Source organism: Helianthus annuus, chromosome 16 (genome assembly GCF_002127325.2).
Source record: "Helianthus annuus cultivar XRQ/B chromosome 16, HanXRQr2.0-SUNRISE, whole genome shotgun sequence".
Taxonomy (NCBI): Eukaryota; Viridiplantae; Streptophyta; class Magnoliopsida; order Asterales; family Asteraceae; genus Helianthus; species Helianthus annuus.
Window position 1 is genome coordinate 189,399,254 of NC_035448.2, and position 20,075 is coordinate 189,419,328.

At 45.1% G+C, this 20,075-nt stretch overlaps 1 long non-coding RNA gene across 1 annotated transcript; it reads right to left on the minus strand.

Moving 5' to 3' along the window:
* Positions 1-14,516: 14,516 nt before the first annotated feature.
* On the minus strand, positions 14,517-15,094 carry LOC110917226. Its single transcript, XR_002580429.2, has 2 exons — positions 14,843-15,094; positions 14,517-14,673 (listed from the first exon to the last, which is right to left on the minus strand). It is a non-coding gene; the product is annotated as an uncharacterized LOC110917226 (long non-coding RNA).
* Positions 15,095-20,075: the final 4,981 nt, after the last annotated feature.

Here is a 20,075-nt window from a genome sequence, read left to right on the forward strand (position 1 = left end):
TTAAATACATAAAACTATTTTGTGCCAAAAAATAACTTTAAATTTTTTGATATTCCAATCCTATAGCCAAACAATATCACATTAATTGGAATTCCGATTAAACAATAAATTTGAGCTTCGGAAGAGAAGCATAACATTTTGTGTGACTTACTATAGACTTGCAGATGATCAATTCCACATTTCAATACTATTGATTGATGTTTAATAAGTGACTAGCATTTTTACCCTCGCGCGTTGCGGCGAGGAGACGTTTTGTGTACATATTTCATGCCAAGCTCATGTAAAGATTTATGTTCATATAGATACATATAGCAGAAACGGGCATATGCATGTCGCGAGTTGCGATGAGGAGATATTCTGTGTAGATATTTGACGCCAAGTTCATGTAAAGATTTATATTCGTATACATCTATTTATGAGCCTGACCTTAGTATTATAGTTTAATATGCTGCTAACCCTTTTTCCATCTTGAAAAGGACCTGCATTCCTTTGCTTAACAATGGTGTATGCCCTCTCAAAAGATCTTAATTTGGCGGGTATCATTCAGATATCTATTTCAAGCAGTCCTGTTACCAACGGTTTTGGTCTTGGTACCGCCACCAAACCATTGCTATCGCATCTTTTGCGTTCCCGGCTGATGAAACAATGGTTAACCGGGCAGGGTTAACACACTGGTCTCGTCAAGAAGGGTTAATCCCTTCCTCTCGAGGATCGCTGGCTGGATCACCGGTGGTTGATCTCCTGCACAAGGAAACAAGTCGTGACTCGTAACAAGGAGGATGGGGTGGGGGGTGCTCCTTGTTACCACTCTCCGGCGTGAGAATCAGTAGTTTGCTTGGGAAGCAAAGTAAGATAGTAGTAGTAGTGAGAGAGTTGTGAAGAGATACCTCAAACCTGGTTTGGGGTTGGTATTTATAGCCGAGGAGTGAAGGAGGATGATGATGGATGGACTGACGACGTGCTGCACCTTTGCAGGTGTGTCAGGCTTGTCGGTTATGGAGGTTACGCCACGTCAGTCCATTGCTTACGTAGCTCTGACAGGAAACTGCCATTGGTGCCACTTGCACTGTGGTGTCAGTCCCACTTGTTGAATGCATAGGATGCGGTGCAAGCCGCATCGCTACGTGCGGTAACATCTGAAGTTACCGCGTCTCCTACTTGTGATCAAGGAATACGCGAGATGCGGTGCTAGCCGCATCGTCGTCTTGCCTGCATCCCTTGTCGTGACGAAAATGCCCGTATGGAGCGGTGTCAACCGCACCGTTACGTTCATCTCCTTCTGTGCCTAAGGTAAGGCTTTCTTTGTATTGATAGAAGTGTTCGCTGGATGCGGTGCGAGGCCGCATCGCTGTGAATACTTCCGTTTTCATACACCAGATGTGATGCTATGTCGCATCACTCTACCGTTCTCATGTTCCATGTAAGTCCTCCTTCGTTACTAGATAGATTGGATTCAACCCTTGTGCCGACGCGTTCTCGCATGGGCACAAGTAGGTTGTTAGCTAGTGGGGGTTTTGATAAGGGTAATGGTCACTCGTGGTCGATGCTGACGCGAGATCTGGGACCATACCCCTTCAAGTCCCCCCAGTCTAGTGTTGCTGCCACATACAAGTTGTATGTGGGAGGAGTACTGGACTATGGTGTTTGGAAGGTAGTTTGGAGTCTGGAGAAGATCCTAGACCATGTGTGGTCTTTTCCGTATGTAAATCAAGCTGGAGGTCTGGAAGGGTCATCTGACGCCTCTTCCGTATCGGTGAAGGAATCTTCGTCTGATGCGAGATTCTCAGCCGATTTATGTCACCAGGTGGCTTGCCACCTGTTGTTGTGCCGAAGGTCTCTTGGAGACCTTGTTAGTAATGCTGCACAAACTTCGAACCAACCTCTGAGATGGTGGTTTGAAGGTATGTAGAGGTTTCCCATCCTTTAAAGGTGGTCTTTTCTTCATACCAATTGTTGAATTGGTGCATGAAGAAGAAAAGAAACTTTTGGACCAATCTTTGAGACTGGGATCAAAAGTTGTTGATGCTTGTAAGTGCTTTGCTCAAGCTCTATGTTCAGCATCTAGCTATGAGACGACGATCCCTTTTTTGTTGGGTTTTCGTGTTTGTCGTCATAGCTCTCTAGTAACCGCACGTTCTTTGCGGTTACCTCGTTGCGTCATTGTTGGCCATGTTTGGTCGAACAATGTATATTCGTACTATGGGTAAATAAACATGGTCATAGGCAAGGGTATGCCCATCATTGTTTATTCTATGCGGCCCATAGGCGGGCAAACAAAGTCATAAGCAGACCTGTTCGGACGCTTGTTGTTCGACGAGGGCTCGTTTAGAGCGCTTATCTGCGTTCGTTTTGGAGCCACTTACCTTCCCGCTCCAATACCGAGTTTGCCTTGCAGTAGCATTGCTCGGTGATGTGGAGTGAGCTTGGCTTTTCCGTAGCAACCACTCTGCGGAAGCTATGGTTATGTCCGTAGCTCCTCGTGAGTGTCTGTGGTTTTGCATTACCACATTTGCTCGAAGCGGGTGTGGCTCGGATGTAGCTCTTGAAGGTTCAGGAGACAGGGTTGCTGATGTGCGTTCGCGTGCATTCCCTTCCTTCCTTTTGTTAAAGAAGGTGTTCATGTACCCTCTGCGGTTGTGAACCGGACAGGAGGGATTTGAAGCTTGAAGAGAATGAAGGCAATGCGGTTCCCCTGTGTCTGAGATGCGGTTCAGTCCAACGGACAACGCTGGTTCTGAGCATCTGACACACCTGAACGGGCTCGTGTGTGTCATGTCCGCATATTCCACGTGTGCTCGTGGGTAGTGCGGATATGTACTATACCCCCTTAGTGTAGAGATATATATTTTTACCTATTTTTAGGGGTATGTTAAAAAACGACATGCGGTATGGGTTATGGTGCGGTATACCAGAGAAACCGCATGCCGCTTATAATTGGATAATGTAGTCGCTTTTTGTTGCATACGTGGCTGATCTCACGTGTGAGTTGGTGGAAGTTGGTGAGATCTTCCTGGCATGTGCTGAAATGAAAGGACGTTTGCACTGCCCGAGGCATTAAATGCACTGTAGCGAAGAGTGTAAACGTCTCTTGTGTCAGGCGCGTGGGCGGCCACGCGCGCGTGATAACCGTCAGCGGAAACGGCGCTCGACACGTGGTGTCATGCGATTCGCTCTTTTTGAACGTGATGATTTGTTTTCTCCATCCGCATTAATTGCGATGGGTATATAAGGGGAAACCGTTCGTGGTTTCCCCTCACTTGTTTGAAATTTCGAAAATTTGCCGGTGAGAGAAACCTTGTTCTTTGTCTTCTCCGACGAAATTCCTTGAAGTTCCAGTGAGGGTTCTTTGTTTTTCTACTCACGTTCTTTCATATCTCTGATATTTTCTGATGGCTGAACCATCAAATCCACACAATGTGGAGGGTGAAAACCCTGAACAGCCGGTAGTATCGGCTGATGAAGACGAAGATGATGACGTTGACGTTCCCGGTGGTGGGTTACCGGTGTTGAAGTGGTAAAAGGGTGGTTTTAAACTCCTGATGGCCACTGTGCAGATGGCCAAAGATTGGGATGCTACCTACCCACAAGTGGGGGACACCGGAGCCGATGCTCCGGCCGGTTATATAACCTTGTGGGCTGATTTTTTCACCGACGGCAACCTTAGGTTGCCGGTGACGGTGTTTGTTGCGGAGGTATTGGAGTATTATCATCTCCATATCTCCCAACTTAGTCCTTTTGGAATGTTCCGAATTAGGAACTTTGAATACACATTCCGTGCCCATGGCTTGCCCATTACAGTGGAAAATTTCCGACGGTTCTACCAGTTGACGGTGAACACCGGTTTTTTCTCGTTTACTCAACGGCATGGGAGCTTGAAGTTGATGACGCCCCCTAAGGGTGTGACAGGCTGGAAGAAGAGGTTCTTCTATGTGAAAGCCTGTGCGGTCTATGCTACCATGTCTTTCAGGAATGTCAACGTTGGAGTTTCTGATGAAGATATTCCTGTTGCTACCGCAAAGACCGTGAACTGGTTCTCTAGGCTGCGGCCTATTGAACTCAAGAAGTTGGATAACGATCAACTGTGGATATTGCGGATGATGCTCTCGAGACCAGATAGGAAGGAAAGGCCCGTTTTGCGGGAAAAGGGTGGTGGTAAGCTCTTTACACTTTGTTATTTTCCTTACTTCCTAAGCCTTTGTAGTAACCTGCATGCATGTATCAGCGGATGCGGTTGGCTTGTGGAGAATGTTTGAGCCCGATTTCGAGAGCCAGGTTGAACTGATTGCGGTTGAGCTGAAGAAAGGGTTCAACCTTGAAATTCTTAGCAACTTCCGCGTACCGTCGCGTGCGGTGCTGGATGCCCCGGTTCCGGGAGACGCAAGAGGTATGTCGTATGTGACATTAGTTTTTTCAGTTTATCTTTTTGACTGGTTTTGTTGATTGTGTCAATCCAGGTATCCTTGCGGATTTGGGGAAGTTTGAGAAACGCGTCCCCAAAAACACTGTGGAGAAGAAAATGGTGAAGAAAACCGTGCGGAGTCGTGGCAAGGGGAGTGCTGAGGGCTCAGTTGCCCCTTCTTCAGTTTCTGAAGCCGCAGGTACCTATCGATCTTGTTATCGGGGATATACCGATTACGTGGTAGTGTCTGACACCCTTGAGGGTTTGGGTGTTATAGGTAGTGGTGCGGCTGCGGGTGGAACTGTTGTGGTTCCCCCCGTTGTTGGTGAGAAAAGAGGACCAGAGCAGAAGGCTGCTGGTGGTGGTGAAACGGAACGTCGGAGACTGCAGACCAAGAGGGTTGCTCCGGCGCAAAAGAAACCTGCAGTTGCTGCTGGTAAGTATATCCCTTTTCTTTGTTTTGTATGTACAATAGGTGGGAATAATCATTGATGCTCTTTGTGTTGCAGAATCCCGAGATGCAGGGTATTCCTTCTTTGACTTCCCTTCGTCTCCTCTGCATACCGCTGCTGCGGGTGCGGGGGTGTCGAAGGAGACTGTCGCGCCCAAGGAGCCTACGGCCCCTTTTGTTGGGCCGGTTCGCGATCCCCCCTTGGAGAAAACGGTGGAAACGACTGCTGACCGGATATTCGACACCGTGGATTCCTCGGACAATCTGATCTCTCCTAATGAGGGTGATGGATTGGACTTGAGGTTTTCAGATACGGGTAAGCAGAAGTCTGATGCGGAGGCGCAGAAGACTGCTAATGAGCCGCAGAGCTCTTCTGCTGGTGTGAAGGTTACCGGTGCTGATGCCGGTGGTGCGGGTTATGATGGGCCTCCAATTCAGCCTGTGGAGACTGAGTTAGAGTATTATTACCGCACATACTCCCAGGGTCGCAGTATGATGTATCACCGACCCCCCTGAACTGTTATGCAGGGGGACGATATTTCTAATGACCCTGCGGTATGCAAGGAGATTCTGGGTGGCCTGGGCACCCCTTTTGAAGTCGAGCGTGCCCGTGCCGCACCCCGAGAGCTGCGTATAAACCAGCTCTCAACAATGCTGGTAGGGACTTCCATTGTGGCAAATGCCATTTTGGAAGATTATAAAGTGCTGGGTCGCCGCGAGGAGGAGGCTGCTCGTATGCGGGCGGAAGCGGAAAAGTTGGCACAGGCTGCGCGCGCGGGTGCGGAGGAGCTCGAGAAGGACAAGGCTGCTTTTGAGAAGCAGAAGCAGACTTCTGAATGGGCTGCCGCTGCCCAGCTGAAACAGGTGCGTGCCCTTGCTAAACTTCTTGCTGATGAGCGCAAGAGTTGGAATGAAAAAATGTCCAATGAGCGCAAGAAGTGGAATGCATCGTGGGCTAAGCAGAATGACATTCTGTTTCATGCTCGGCAGGAGTTGAAAAATGCCAAGGCAGCGAACGCTACCTTGAGCCAGAAGAAGGCTGCGGCTGAGGCCATTTCTGTTAAAGCGCTGCAGGCGAAGGCCGACGCCCTGAAGGCGCTTGGAGAGGCCAAAGAAGCCGAGGCTCGTACCGCGAAAGCCCTTGAGGAGGCTGAAGAGAGGGAGAGCCGTGCTTATAAGGCTCTTGAAGAGGCGAATGCGGAGCGCATTCGTTTGGACAAAGTTGTTGCCAGCCTGCAGGTATGTTTCTTTAACTGTGTTACTTTCTTCCGTGTTTCGTAAATGTTTATCGTGTAAACTGTTTATTATTTTTTGACAGGCTGAGGTTCAGGCCCGGGAGGTCGCGGTTACAGACCTTACTGCCCGCGTGTCTGTTGCGGAGAAGCGGGCTGACGCCGCTGCTGAGGCCAAGGATGCCTTGGTGTCCTCTTTTAACCAGCTGGAGGCTGACCGTGAGTGGTTGCGGGCTCACGGTATCGCGCGTGTAAGTATCCCTTTTATTTAGATTTGCTTGGACTAATATCCGAGACTTATGATCCTTTTATTGCAGATTGTTGAGGCTATCATGAATGCCCCTGAGACCGCATCTGGTTTGGACCTGGTTAAGTAACGTGCGCGCGATGCTGGCTTTAAAGCTGGTTATAACCGCTGCATTGGGCATATCAATGTATTATCCGCAGACGGTTATACTGATAAGGGATCCGGGTTCCGTGATGTGGATACCGAAGGTCGCCTGAAAGCGGCTGTAGCCTCCTTTTATGATACGCCTCTCTCCTGTGTGGAGAAGTTGGACGACTGTTTAGAGGCTGCGGATTATGTAGATCGGCTGCGGATGCTCTATGCCGATGCGGAAGAGGAGGATCCCGCTGGTGGTGCTGGAGACGACGCTGGTACCAGCGGTACGAAATAGGGTTTAGGTTGGCAAGTGTGCCCCCTTCTTGTTTTCCTCTTGTATATATTAGGAACTTTATGTAAATCCATTAAGCACCGTGTGGGTGTTTGAATTTTTTGAATATAAAGTTTTTTGTTCAATGTGTACAAGTGTGTTTAATTCTTGCATGTTTGAACATATGTATGCGGAAACCCATTTGTGAATGGGGTCAAGTAGACTCCATACTTTTTGTCGTATGAGGACGCGTCAATTCTGTTATTTACCGCGTTAGGGTTTTAGAATTGCGTAAGCTTTGTAAAAGCTTATATATCCGGAACTCTACCCATTTGTGAATGGGGTCAAGTGTACTCCATACCTTTGTCGTATGAGTCCGTGTCAATTCCATTGTTTGCCTTTTTGGGCTCAGGAATTGTGTTGTCTAACAAAAACTTATTTATCCGGCCGGATAAATATGCAAGTCTTTTTGCCTTTTGCTGGCCTATTACAATATTTGTGTGTGGTTACCACTTTGTATGGGTATCGCGAATGAAGATTTTGCCAATCTGTTTTTGGGATACCGCAAAGTGGAACACGCATTTGTAATAGTAATAACAAACAATAATGTATAAAATTGCTTATTTATTTATTTGCAAATGGCCTGCGGCCCGATAGGTTACATAGAGAAATGTAAGAACATGGCTTACATATAACAGCGTCGAAGCTGTTGTGCATTCCATGTGCGTGCGATAGGTTCGCCTTCTAGTGTTTGCAATTTGTACGCGCCTTTCCCTAAGACCTCTTTGATGAGGTAGGGTCCTTCCCACTTGGGGGCGAGTTTGCCTGGGCGCTCGGCATTAGATGCCTCATTGTCGCGTAGGACGTAGTCTCCTGGGTTGAAAGTACAAACGCGGACGCGCGCGTTGTAGTACTTTTCAAGTTTGGATTTATATTTGGCCTCGTTGATGGCAGCGTTTTCGCGCCTTTCTTCCAAGAGGTCCAAATCGATCCTGCGTTCCATGTTGTTGTCTAGTTTTTCAATAGCCAACATTCTAGGAGAGGGGAGACCTACTTCTGCGGGGATCACCGCTTCTGAACCGTAGACTAGGCTGAAGGGTGTTTCCCCATTGCTTGTTTTTGGGCTTGTACGGTGAGCCCATAAGATACTTGGGAGTTCATCGACCCAGCCACGCCTGGCCGTTCCCAACCGTGCCTTGATCCCTTCGACTAGGCTTTTATTGATACTCTCGACTTGGCCGTTCCCTTGTGGGTGTGCGACTGATGAGAATATGTGCTCAATATGTAGTTCTTTTAGCCATTTTTGAAATTCGTCGGCAGCGAAGTTGGTGCCGTTATCGGTGACAATGCACATTGGTAAACCGAAACGGCAGATGATGTGTTCCCAAATGAACTTCCTTGTTATCATAGCAGTGGTTGAGGCGAGCGGTTTTGCTTCCACCCATTTTGTGAAGTAATCAACCGCTACTATGATAAATTTAACCGCACCTGGAGCGTCAGGGAAAGGTCCCACAACGTCAATTGCCCATTTCTGAATGGGCCATGCGGTTGTGACGGGGACTAAGTTGTTTTTTGACCGCAAGGTTTTTGGAGCATGACGTTGACAGTCGATGCACTTGCGCAACTCTTTGACGGCGTCCAGGTGTATGCCTGGCCAGTAATACCCGGCATTCATGATTTTGGCCACTACCATGCGTGGTCCAGCATGTATGCCACATATGCCCTCGTGTATCTCTCGAATGAGGTATGTGGCATCCTGGGGGTTGACGCATCGTAGTAGTGGCCCGAGGTATGATTTGCGGTATAAGATACCGTCTCCCATTTGATAATGGCACGCTTTGTATTGTAGTTTGCGTGCTTCTGATTTGCTTTCGGGAGTCACACCTGACTGTAGATATGCGATAATAGGTGTCATCCATGATGTTGAGCCGTATTGAATGACGTTGACTTGGCGCAGGGGTACCGAAGGATTTTGCAGGATTTCGATGCGTATCTCCTTTGCCAAGTGTTGGAAGCTGTTAGATGCAAGTTTCGATAGTGCGTCTGCGGACTTGTTTTCGCTTCGATTAATATGGCGAATATTGAACGAAGCGAATTTGGATTTTAGTTGCAGGACTTGCTCGAGGTAGAGGATCATGATATCCCCCTTTGCGGCATAGTCGCCGCGTACTTGGCCTGCAACTAACAAAGAGTCGACGTGTGCTTCCAGATGTTGCACGCCGATTTTTACTGCTAAACGTAGCCCCGCTAACAGAGCCTCATATTCTGCCTCGTTGTTTGTGCTTTTGAATTCGAGGCGGATTGCATATGTAAGCTCTTGGCCGTCAGGGCTGACGAGTCGCAGACCTGCACCCGCACCTTCGTCGTTGGAGGCACCATCTGTGAAGAGTGCCCATGTCTCTGAGGAGGGTGGCGTTGGTGCAGGAGTTTGTGCTTCTTCGCATTCTTGGATGCGATTCACCGGTACTTCAGCGGCGAAATCAGCTAAGATCTGGCCTTTAATCGCGGGGCGCGGTTTATAGTGTATCGTGTGCGCGCCCAGCTCGATTGCCCACTTCGCTAATCTCCCAGAGATGTCGGGTTTGGATAGGATCGGGCCGATCCTGTAATTGGTTAGCACTGTGATGACGTGGTTTACGCAGTAGCGTCGCAACCGTCTTGAATCGTGCACTAATGCTAGCACCAATTTCTCCATTATTGAGTATCTCGTCTCTGGGTCGTTGAGCATCTTGCTGATGTAATAGATGGTGTTTGAACCCCCTTTCGCTCCACTATTAATACCGCACCCACCGCGTTATCCGCGGCGGATAGGTATAATATGAGTGGCTCGTCTTTGCGTGGTGCGGTTAAAGTTGGGAGTTGTATCAAACACTCCTTCATTTCCCGAAAGGCCTGTTCAGCCTCTGCGGTCCACTGGAATTGTTCTTTCTTTGAACAGCTCCGCAGGGTCTTGATGAACGGATAAGACTTAGCTGCGTGGTTAGCTAAGAATCTGTTAAGTGCCGCTAGCCTGCCGGCTAGCCGTTGCATATCCTTCATCGATAAAGGCGATGGCATGCGCTCCATCGCCTGGACTTTCTCCGGGTTTACCTTGAATCCATCTTTAGTGACGATGAACCCAAGGAATTTGCCTTCTTCCATTCCAAACGAGCATTTTCCTGGATTGAGCTTTATGTTAACGCTGCGCAGAGTTTGGAATGTTCTTTCAATATCTGTGAGCATGGTATCCTCTTCCATGCTCATGACGACCAGGTCGTCCATGTAGATTTCGACGCTTTTGCTTATTTGGCCGCGTAAAGTGTCGTTCATCAACTTTTGGTAGGTTGAGCCCGCGTTGCGCAACCCAAACGGCATTTTTGTGTAGCAGTAATTTCCGGTGGGAGTCCGGAATGCCGTTTTGTCTTCATCCTCGATTGCCATTTGTACTTGATGGTACCCTTTGTAGCAATCGAGGAAACACTTCCACCTGAATGGTGCGAGATTATCAACTTTTTCGTCGATTTCTGGAAGCGCGTAACAGTCCTTGGGGCAGGCTTTGTTAAGGTCTTTGTAATCGACGCACATGCGCCAGCCCCCGGACGGTTTTTCTACCATGACTGGATTGGATAACCACGTCTGGTATTTGACTTCCCGCGGGATGCCTGCGGAGAGCAGTTCTTCAATCTGCTCTTGCATCGCCTGATTTTTAGCTGACCCAAGGTGGCGTTGGCCTTGGATTACTGGCTTAATACCTGGCAAGGTATTCAAATGATGTTGCGCAATATCACGTGGGACCCCGGTCATGTCTGCGGGTGTCCACGCGAAGATGTCCTGGTTCCTGAAGAGAAGCTGCTTCAGTTGCGCTTTTGTGGTCAATGATAAGGCGTGACCCAATGTGACCTTTTGTTCTGGGTATCTCGCGTTGAGAACCCATTTTTCTGGTTGGTCGTTGGGAGTGGGCCTTGCGACCTTGGTCGGACGTACTTCGTCCGACATCATGACGTCCCTGCGGGCGTAGATTATCGCGACCCCCGATTCGGTTGGGAAACCAACCGCAGAGTGGGGGACCGACGTAATCATATTGAAATCTCCTTGGGATTCTCTCCCGAGGAGTACGTCATATCTGGAGGTGTGAGGTAAAACCATGAAGTTTACCTCTTCTGTCCTTGTGCGGTTTCCGCTGGAAAGACGCACAGGGAAAGTAATTTGGCCTAGGGGAAAGACAGTTTCCCCTGCGAACCCGGTTAACGGGTAATCTACTGCTTGCAACCGATCTTTGTCCTCCTGGTCGAACTGGTTGAAGCATTGTTCGTAGATTATATCAGATGTACTGCCCGGGTCGATGAATAGACGCTCGGTGCAGTAGTGTGCCAGTTGGCCTGAAATGACGACGGCGCGCCTATCGCGCGGTCCGCCTCGGACTTTTGGAAAGACGATTTTCTCGTCTTTCCAGTCACATTCCGGCCTTCTTGCCGCTTTTCGCGGCCTGCCCTTGCCTCCGTGGATCATGTGGGTGGAAGCCACGTGCATGGTTCTCTTCCCGGAGGAGGTACCTTCGCCATGAGGGGTAATGCGCTTGGTGGGTTTTTGCCCACCTGGCAAAAGATGTTGCAGTTTCCCCTCCTTTAAGGCGCGCTCAATCTCCAGTCGGAGACTGATGCAGTTGTTGGTGGTGTGGCCCGAGTCCTTGTGGTACTCACAGTAGAGTGTGAGGTCCTGATTTTTCTTGGACTTCATTGGTTGGGCCGGTCGCAAGAACTGTGGGTCCGCAAGGAGGACCTCACTTGGCGACATGGTGATCTCGGTCCAGTTGCGGTCCCGAGATTCTTTTTTTGACGCCCGACTATCTCGGGCGGGGTTGTAGTTCTTTGGGTCGAACGTGTTGGTTCGCGGGAAGTATGGTTTGGAAATATCGCGATTTCCAACGTCTCGGTTGCGTTTATTGTTACGCTTGGACCCTTGGTGGGATGTTTCGGCTTGGGGCTTTGCCTTTGTCACATGCGGTTCAAGTGACCGCTGTGTCTGAGCGTATGTCTTGACCGCGGTCATGACATCTTCCCATTTTTTGGGCAAGCCCTCCTTGCCAGAGATGGTCATGATCATCTCTCTGTCTTTGACGGCCCGGATGAAGTGGTTTCGTGCCATCTGGTCTGCCACATCACCTATCTCCAGGCACTCTTTATTATATCGGACGACGAATGCTTCGAGCGATTCGTCGTCCCTTCGCCAGATGTTAATGACGTCCAACGAATCTCGTTCGTGGCGTCGCTGCTGGCAAAAATGGGCGAGGAACTTGGTACGCAAGTCCTCGAATGAATCCAGTGATCCCACTAGCAAAGAATCGAACCATGCCCTGGCCAGGCCCGTAAGGGTCTGGGGGAAAAAATTACACCAAGTGGGTTCATCCCACTGGCCGTTGATGCCCGCGCCCATGAAGATGTTCATGTGGTCCTCCGGGTCGGTCGACCCACTGTATTTCCCAACGTTGAATGGGAACTTTGTCGTGGTGACATGGGCGTTGGCAATTCGCGTGCCGAACTTGGAATTTTCGGCCGCTGCCTTTGGCCTGTATGGCTCGTTCGCAGGGCGCTTTGCCGCCCTAAGGTATGTGTTGCGGGGGTGACTGGGAGGAACATAGTTGCGTCCTCCCGGTCTGCTACTGGTGTCATGCGAATCACCGCGGTAGCTATGGTCGTCAGGGTCGGTATGACCGTACCCTTCGGTGTATGGTTGTGGGCCCAATCGGCTCTGAATGCCTGGGCCGTGTCTGGAGGTTGATCGCCTCCTGTCCTCGCCATGGGGGCCAAGGCGGGTATGTACTGGTCCTCTGGTGTGGGACCCGTATGAGGAATCATCCTCGTTGAGGGTGTGGACCGAACAGTAAGACGATCCCCGTTCTTCACGTCGGCTTCTTGAAGCCGGGCGTGAATGTATCCTGCCGTCGTATTGTAAAATACGCTCAACAGGGGTGTGCGGTGCTGGGGGAAGCCCAGCTCGTATATTCGCTTCAGTACAAGCGCGGTTGTATGCTGCGGTCAGCGTGGCTGCCTGCTGCTCGTACCAGGCATGAATGGTCATGCCTTGTGGGATCACAGATGGGAACTGTGATAAGTCATGTCCAAACATAAAGGAGGGGCTCCTTTGTGTGGACGTGCCGATGTGTCCGGGTTGGGAGGTCGAGGCATTGACCCCTACCGGGTTTGGGATTGGAGGATTTTGGTTATCCGCAGTGTTGTTTTGGTGATCAGTCATGATCGTGAGAGAGGAAAAAGGATGGTTTAGAAAATGCTAAGAGTAGCGGTGGGCGCCAATGATGAAACAATGGTTAACCGGGCAGGGTTAACACACTGGTCTCGTCAAGAAGGGTTAATCCTTTCCTCTCGAGGATCGCTGGCTGGATCACCGGTGGTTGATCTCCTGCACAAGGAAACAAGCCGTGACTCGTAACAAGGAGGATGGGGTGGGGGGTGCTCCTTGTTACCACTCTCCGGCGTGAGAATCAGTAGTTTGCTTGGGAAGCAAAGTAAGATAGTAGTAGTAGTGAGAGAGTTGTGAAGAGATACCTCAAACCTGGTTTGGGGTTGGTATTTATAGCCGAGGAGTGAAGGAGGATGATGATGGATGGACTGACGACGTGCTGCACCTTTGCAGGTGTGTCAGGCTTGTCGGTTATGGAGGTTACGCCACGTCAGTCCATTGCTTACGTAGCTCTGACAGGAAACTGCCATTGGTGCCACTTGCACTGTGGTGTCAGTCCCACTTGTTGAATGCATAGGATGCGGTGCAAGCCGCATCGCTACGTGCGGTAACATCTGAAGTTACCGCGTCTCCTACTTGTGATCAAGGAATACGCGAGATGCGGTGCTAGCCGCATCGTCGTCTTGCCTGCATCCCTTGTCGTGACGAAAATGCCCGTATGGAGCGGTGTCAACCGCACCGTTACGTTCATCTCCTTCTGTGCCTAAGGTAAGGCTTTCTTTGTATTGATAGAAGTGTTCGCTGGATGCGGTGCGAGGCCGCATCGCTGTGAATACTTCCGTTTTCATACACCAGATGTGATGCTATGTCGCATCACTCTACCGTTCTCATGTTCCATGTAAGTCCTCCTTCGTTACTAGATAGATTGGATTCAACCCTTGTGCCGACGCGTTCTCGCATGGGCACAAGTAGGTTGTTAGCTAGTGGGGGTTTTGATAAGGGTAATGGTCACTCGCGGTCGATGCTGACGCGAGATCTGGGACCATACCCCTTCACCGGCGACCAAAATCACTTATCTAATGGAACAAAACAACACTAAGGCATTAAGAATTCCAATAGTTGAAACAACACTCCTGCAATTTATGTTCTATCCAAAGAAATGGGGAATGTGTTCATAAATTTATAATTTTTTGATGATAATAATAATGCTAAAAAAAATGTTTACCGTAATAATCTAAATCTTGGATAAAATACTTTAGGAGATTGTATGTGTTAATTTTTTTACCAGTTTTACGCATTTGACCAGTTCTCCATGTGGCTAAGTTTTTTGCTAGCCAGTTTAACATAAACAACACCACTCAAATCAATCCATCCATAATTAAATAGCCAAAATAGCCGCATCTCGCAATGAACCATCCTATAATTTTGTATACACAACTACCATAGCATAACTTTATAACAGTCAAAGTTTTACGTATAAATATTAAGGCCTATAAAAGCACATTGTATAAACTAATATAAGCTAAAAAAAAGGAAAATCTTGATGTGCATATATAGTTGCTATTACTAAGGATAAAAAAATGTGACTCTAGTTTTGTGAAAAGTTTGGATTCAAGATTTTTTAATTGTATAAGAGAAATATCAAAAGGAGAACATTATTTCTGGTTTTTTTTTCTAATCCAGCAGATTCTCATAAGAAAGCAACTAACGTAACTTGAAAAGCACATCCCGGTAACGCAAACTTGAAGCAAATAAGGATAGCTACAAACAAAATATAAGGTAACTAAGAACCATAAAATGCATTTGTGGCTAACTCATTGTTAATCATGTCTCTGTTACTTTAAACAGAAAACAGAGTAAGCAAAAACGGAATTTGAAATTAAGAAATCAAACCGTTTATCAATTTAGGGATTTCAAGATTTAGGCTCACCTATCAACATACCAATTACCGATTTAGGGTTTATCAATTTCAAGAGATCGATTTATGCTTCACCTGTAAAGACATGACCATTGCGATACACACTGGCAAACAGAAATAGGAAGTAGGAAGGACAAAACTCAGCGATTTTTAGGAAAAAGGTTAATCTGGAACACTGTATGAAGCAAGATTGGGAAAAGATAGGGGGAGAACGTGAGATTTTGTGAGAGGCGTGGAGATAGAATACGTGTCGTAGAGTTTAGCAGTCAGTCACTGAGGGTAATATTGTAATTTCGACGGTAACACCGACATTGTTCTTTAAGATATAGATAATTTATATCATCGTGGAAACTTTCAAAGAAAAAATCTTCAAAATCCAATTCTGTACCAAATAGTGAAATACCAAAAAAAAAAAAAAGATATCTATACCGGTTTTTACCAAATACCTAAATCAATAATTTCTAAAACTTGGTAGTGGTAGGCTCAATCGGTGTGATACCAGTATTCGAAAAAAAAAAAATTCTCATCTCTGGATTGGAAATTGGTATGCGACGATAATTTCAAGCCTTATATAAAAATAAAGTAATGTATTAAGAAAATTCACTTCAAACCATTGCTTTGTAATTGTCTTTTTTCGTGTGGAATGATATTGATGGTGCTATATATTATATATTAAAAAAAAGTCCAAAAAACTAAAATTTTATTAGTTTTTTTTAAATGGCAAGATGTAAAATTGTGTGTATTTTTAATCACCTTTAGGTTAAAATAACAATTTAAAAACCAGCATCCTTGACCTCTATTTTATTTTCTAACTCCTAATTGTTATATATATTATTGAAAAGTTGTTACTTGTTAGCTACACTGGAAATTGTATTAATATGTAGGTGACTCACAAACATAATTTTATCTAACCATGTAGAATATGATGTCATTTCATTAATTAATACATATATTAAATGAATAATCTAAATTAATATTGTTATAATTTTCATTACTTCTATATTTATTTAATAAATTATTTTTTTGAGGTAACATCCTTCTTTTATAATTAAAACTAAATTAAAATGAATAATAAATAGAATTAATTCTTATAAAGTCATATGAGTTTAGTATTTGTGTCATGTGTATATTTACTAGAAGTCTGTAAGTAATTGACAAGTTCAATTTAAAACAATCCATGAGATCTTAACTATGATTAATAAATACAAAATTGCGGTAAGATGTAGGTTCAACCTCATTAACACATCATGAGATCCGACTACAATTGATTTCTCAAACAACTTGGATTTTTTCTTTAAAGACAATTGCAAAAAAAAAAAAAAGGAAAGAAAACATATGCTCAAATCACATTAAAAAAAACGGCCTCGCAATGCGGGGAATCAGTTCCAGTTAACTTAATAAATTTAAACTTAAAAATAAACTCTTGGGCAATAGAAGGCGGAATAGAATGGATCATTCTAATGTAATAAAAATAAACATGTTTGGTTATCATGTGGTAATGTCATTGACAAAAATATAACAATTTTCATTCCTCTATAACGTGATGTTTTTTTTTCATTCCTTTAAGGAATGGAGAAAGATATATTATTATTATTATTATTGTTATTGTTATTGTTATTGTTATTGTTATTGTTATTGTTATTGTTATTGTTATTGTTATTGTTAATATTGTTGTTTAAATAACCCACCACCGTCATTCACCTCCTTCGTTACACGCCATCACCACCGCCACCACCCACGGGCGACACCACTACCGACACAGTCGTCGCTGTTACTACTGTTGCCGCCACCCATCGCCGTCGTCACCCACTTTCGCCGCCACCACCACCACCACCACCCACCTCCACCTCCACCCCAACCGTCACCCGTCACCACCCACATCCGCTCTTGTTATCACCCGTCACCACCCACCTCCGCCCCTGTTGTCACCCACCGCCGACACCTCCGCTCACGCCGTCACCCGTCTCCACCCACCACCCCCGCCACAGCCGCCACTCACCCCCACCTCCTCCGTCACCCGCCACCCACCTCCACCGCCGACGTCACCCACCACCATTGTCGTCTCCGCCACCTACCTCCGGCCCAACCACCTGCCTCCGCCTAGCCACCACCCATCGTCGTCGCCACCCACTACCACCACCCCCAACCACCGCTACAACTGCCACCTATCACTACCACCGACTACCGTCACTCACCACTGATTTTATTCTTTCGTCTATTCTTTCCTACCAAACAACACAAAGTAATTATTCATTTCATTCTCACATGGTAACCAAACAAGACATGGAATGGTAATGATCAATTCCATTCCATTCCATTACCTCGTTAATTCCATTCCATCGCCCATTCCATTAAGCCAAACCAAACATTCGGAGAACATGCTAAAATCATAAACTTTTATAGAAAAAAGATCATAATATTTGTATTAATTAATTTTATAACATTAAATAGACAAACCCATATCATAAAAATCTTAACTGTTTCACCCTATAGGCCTAATACTGATAACATAAAATTCCAATAACCCTGATTTTGTAAAAAAATGCCATATCAATTTAGGACCCATATTAAAGATTTAAATGACAGTACTCTGAAACTATATGTCGTATAAATTAATATTGATTACCTAATTATTGTAAAGATGATAAAAAATGAATATAATATTAATTGAAATGGTTAGAAGTATAGAATCAAGCGTAAATGGGTCCAGCCCAAGCTGTTGTATCCTGTGATCCAGTGGACATAAGTTGTTAGTAGGATGGGCCATGACCCACCCAAAAGTAGTTTCCAGCGGTACATTATTAACGATAAACACTCATAAAAATTTTGGGACTGAATCCATTAAAAGGTATGAGACTTGTCCTACAACAGTTGTATAACCAACTACTGTGGGGTTTATAACCCAAATGACACCCACTTCCACTAGGCTAGTCTTTTAGGACCATTTCTACGATTTGGGTTTTAATAAAAAATCAATAAAAGCAAAACTTGCACCATTCTACAAGTTTTTTCCCTTTTTCTATAGCTATAGTTTCACCCATTGAGGGTTCACTGGATTGGGTTGAGATGCAAGAAGAAAATGGTGCAATCAGGGAATTGCATTCGAGAAAAACGGGAACACCGTTCCCTCGAAATTGGTGAAATAGGAATGCTATGGGGAATCAGGACGAGTTTGTTCCCCATTACACAATATATAAAATACATTTTTAACTAATTTATTTTTAGTGCTTTGATTTTTTTGGCAATAACTTTTGTTGGTTAACATTAAAAAAATTTGAATACATAGTTGTTTTTAGTTTTTCATTGACATTTCGATATAAATCTGAATGAAGACGGATTTGTATTCAAAATCGAGCACTCTACCATTTGGGTTTTAATAAAAAATCAATAAAAGCAAAACTTGCACCATTCTACAAGTTTTTTCCCTTTTTCTATAGCTATAGTTTCACCCATTGAGGGTTCACTGGATTGGGTTGAGATGCAAGAAGAAAATGGTGCAATCAAGGAATTGCATTCGAGAAAAACGGGAACATCGTTCCCTCGAAATTGGTGAAATAGGAATGTTATGGGGAATCAGGACGAGTTTGTGCCCCATTACACAATATATAAAATACATTTTTAACTAATTTATTTTTAGTGCTTTGATTTTTTTGGCAATAACTTTCGTTGGTTAACATTAAAAAAATTTGAATACATAGCTGTGTTTAGTTTTTCATTGACATTTCGATATAAATCTGAATGAAGACGAATTTGTATTCAAAATCGAGTATTTTTTGTACCGTACACTATAGCGACTACGAGTGATGTACCGGTACCATGATGCATATGCTTTCTTTCAACGATTCCATCTATCTTGTTGAGGGGTGTGTGGGTAAGTGGTTTCAACTAAGATGGCTTTCTTTCTATAACAAATCATCATGTCATTTGATGTGAATTTCCCACCCATACATCTAACTCTCTTAATGTCTTTTCTGAATTTTGTAAACACTTTCGTGAAAATCCCTTAAACATCTACTAGCCTGATTTTTGGATTTTAGAAGAAATACTAGAGGGCTCTACTATAATAATCAACGATGATTAAAAAATAATTTGCCTTGGTGAGAGGCTATGGGTATTTTCCCCAAATATCACAATGCAACAAATCAAAACATACATTTTTTCTAACAATGCTCGAAAAGGGAAGTGTAGCGTGTTGGCCTAGTAACAAGAATCATACAATATATTAAAAGAAGAGTTAAATGCCATTTTAGTCCCTGTGGTTTGGGTCATTTTGCCAGTTTAGTCCAAGTGTTTCATTTTTAACCTGTGGGTCCAAAAAGGTTTCACAGTTGTCATTTTAGTCCACTGGGTTAACTTCATCCATTTTTTCTGTTAACGAGAAGACCAATTCGGTCATTTTATATGGCTGAATTGCCCTTTTAGTTAACAGAATTACATACAAAATGACCGAATTGGCCTTCTCGTTAACAGAAAAAATGGATGAAGTTAACCAAGTGGACTAAAATGGCAACTGTGAAACCTTTTTGGACCCACAGGTTAAAAATGAAACCTTTGGACTAAACTGACAAAATGACGCAAACCACAAGGACTAAAATGGCATTTAACTCAAACATTCTTAAGAAACTAATCCCATTCAGCTTTTCATCGAAAGTGTGTTCCAACCTTCCTTGATCTTTAAACTTCAAAAACCAATCAACACATGACAACACATTCATCTTTCCCACAATACCTTCCTTTATCTTTAAACTTCAAAAACCCTACAAATAAACCCTCACCATTTCATCTCTTCTTCGATCTATACATTCTTCCGGCAACATTTTCTCCTCCGTCTCCATCGCTGCTAATGGAGAAAAAAATCATCTGTTTCCTCTTCTTCTACATGATGTTTTTCACATGTGTGTTCGCTCACATGGCACCTTCTCTCGCTCCATCTTCACTCAAGCAAGATGAAATCTGCAAAGCCCCGAGGAGTACCAACACTAGTATGCTTTGCTCATAACACATTCTCTTTCTCTAACTATCTTTAAGTTTAATTTACTATCATTTTGGTTTCCATGCATGCTTGCTAATTGCAGGTGATGATGGTTTCTTTACCTTCCAAGAATTCTACCCAATTGAGTGTAGTAGAGACAATTCCTGCACAAGAATATGCTCTCTGTTCAATGAGCCAGAAGACATCATGAGAACATCAGCTTGTGTCGACAACATTTGCATTTGTTGCTACTGGCCGAAGATGTCTTCCACC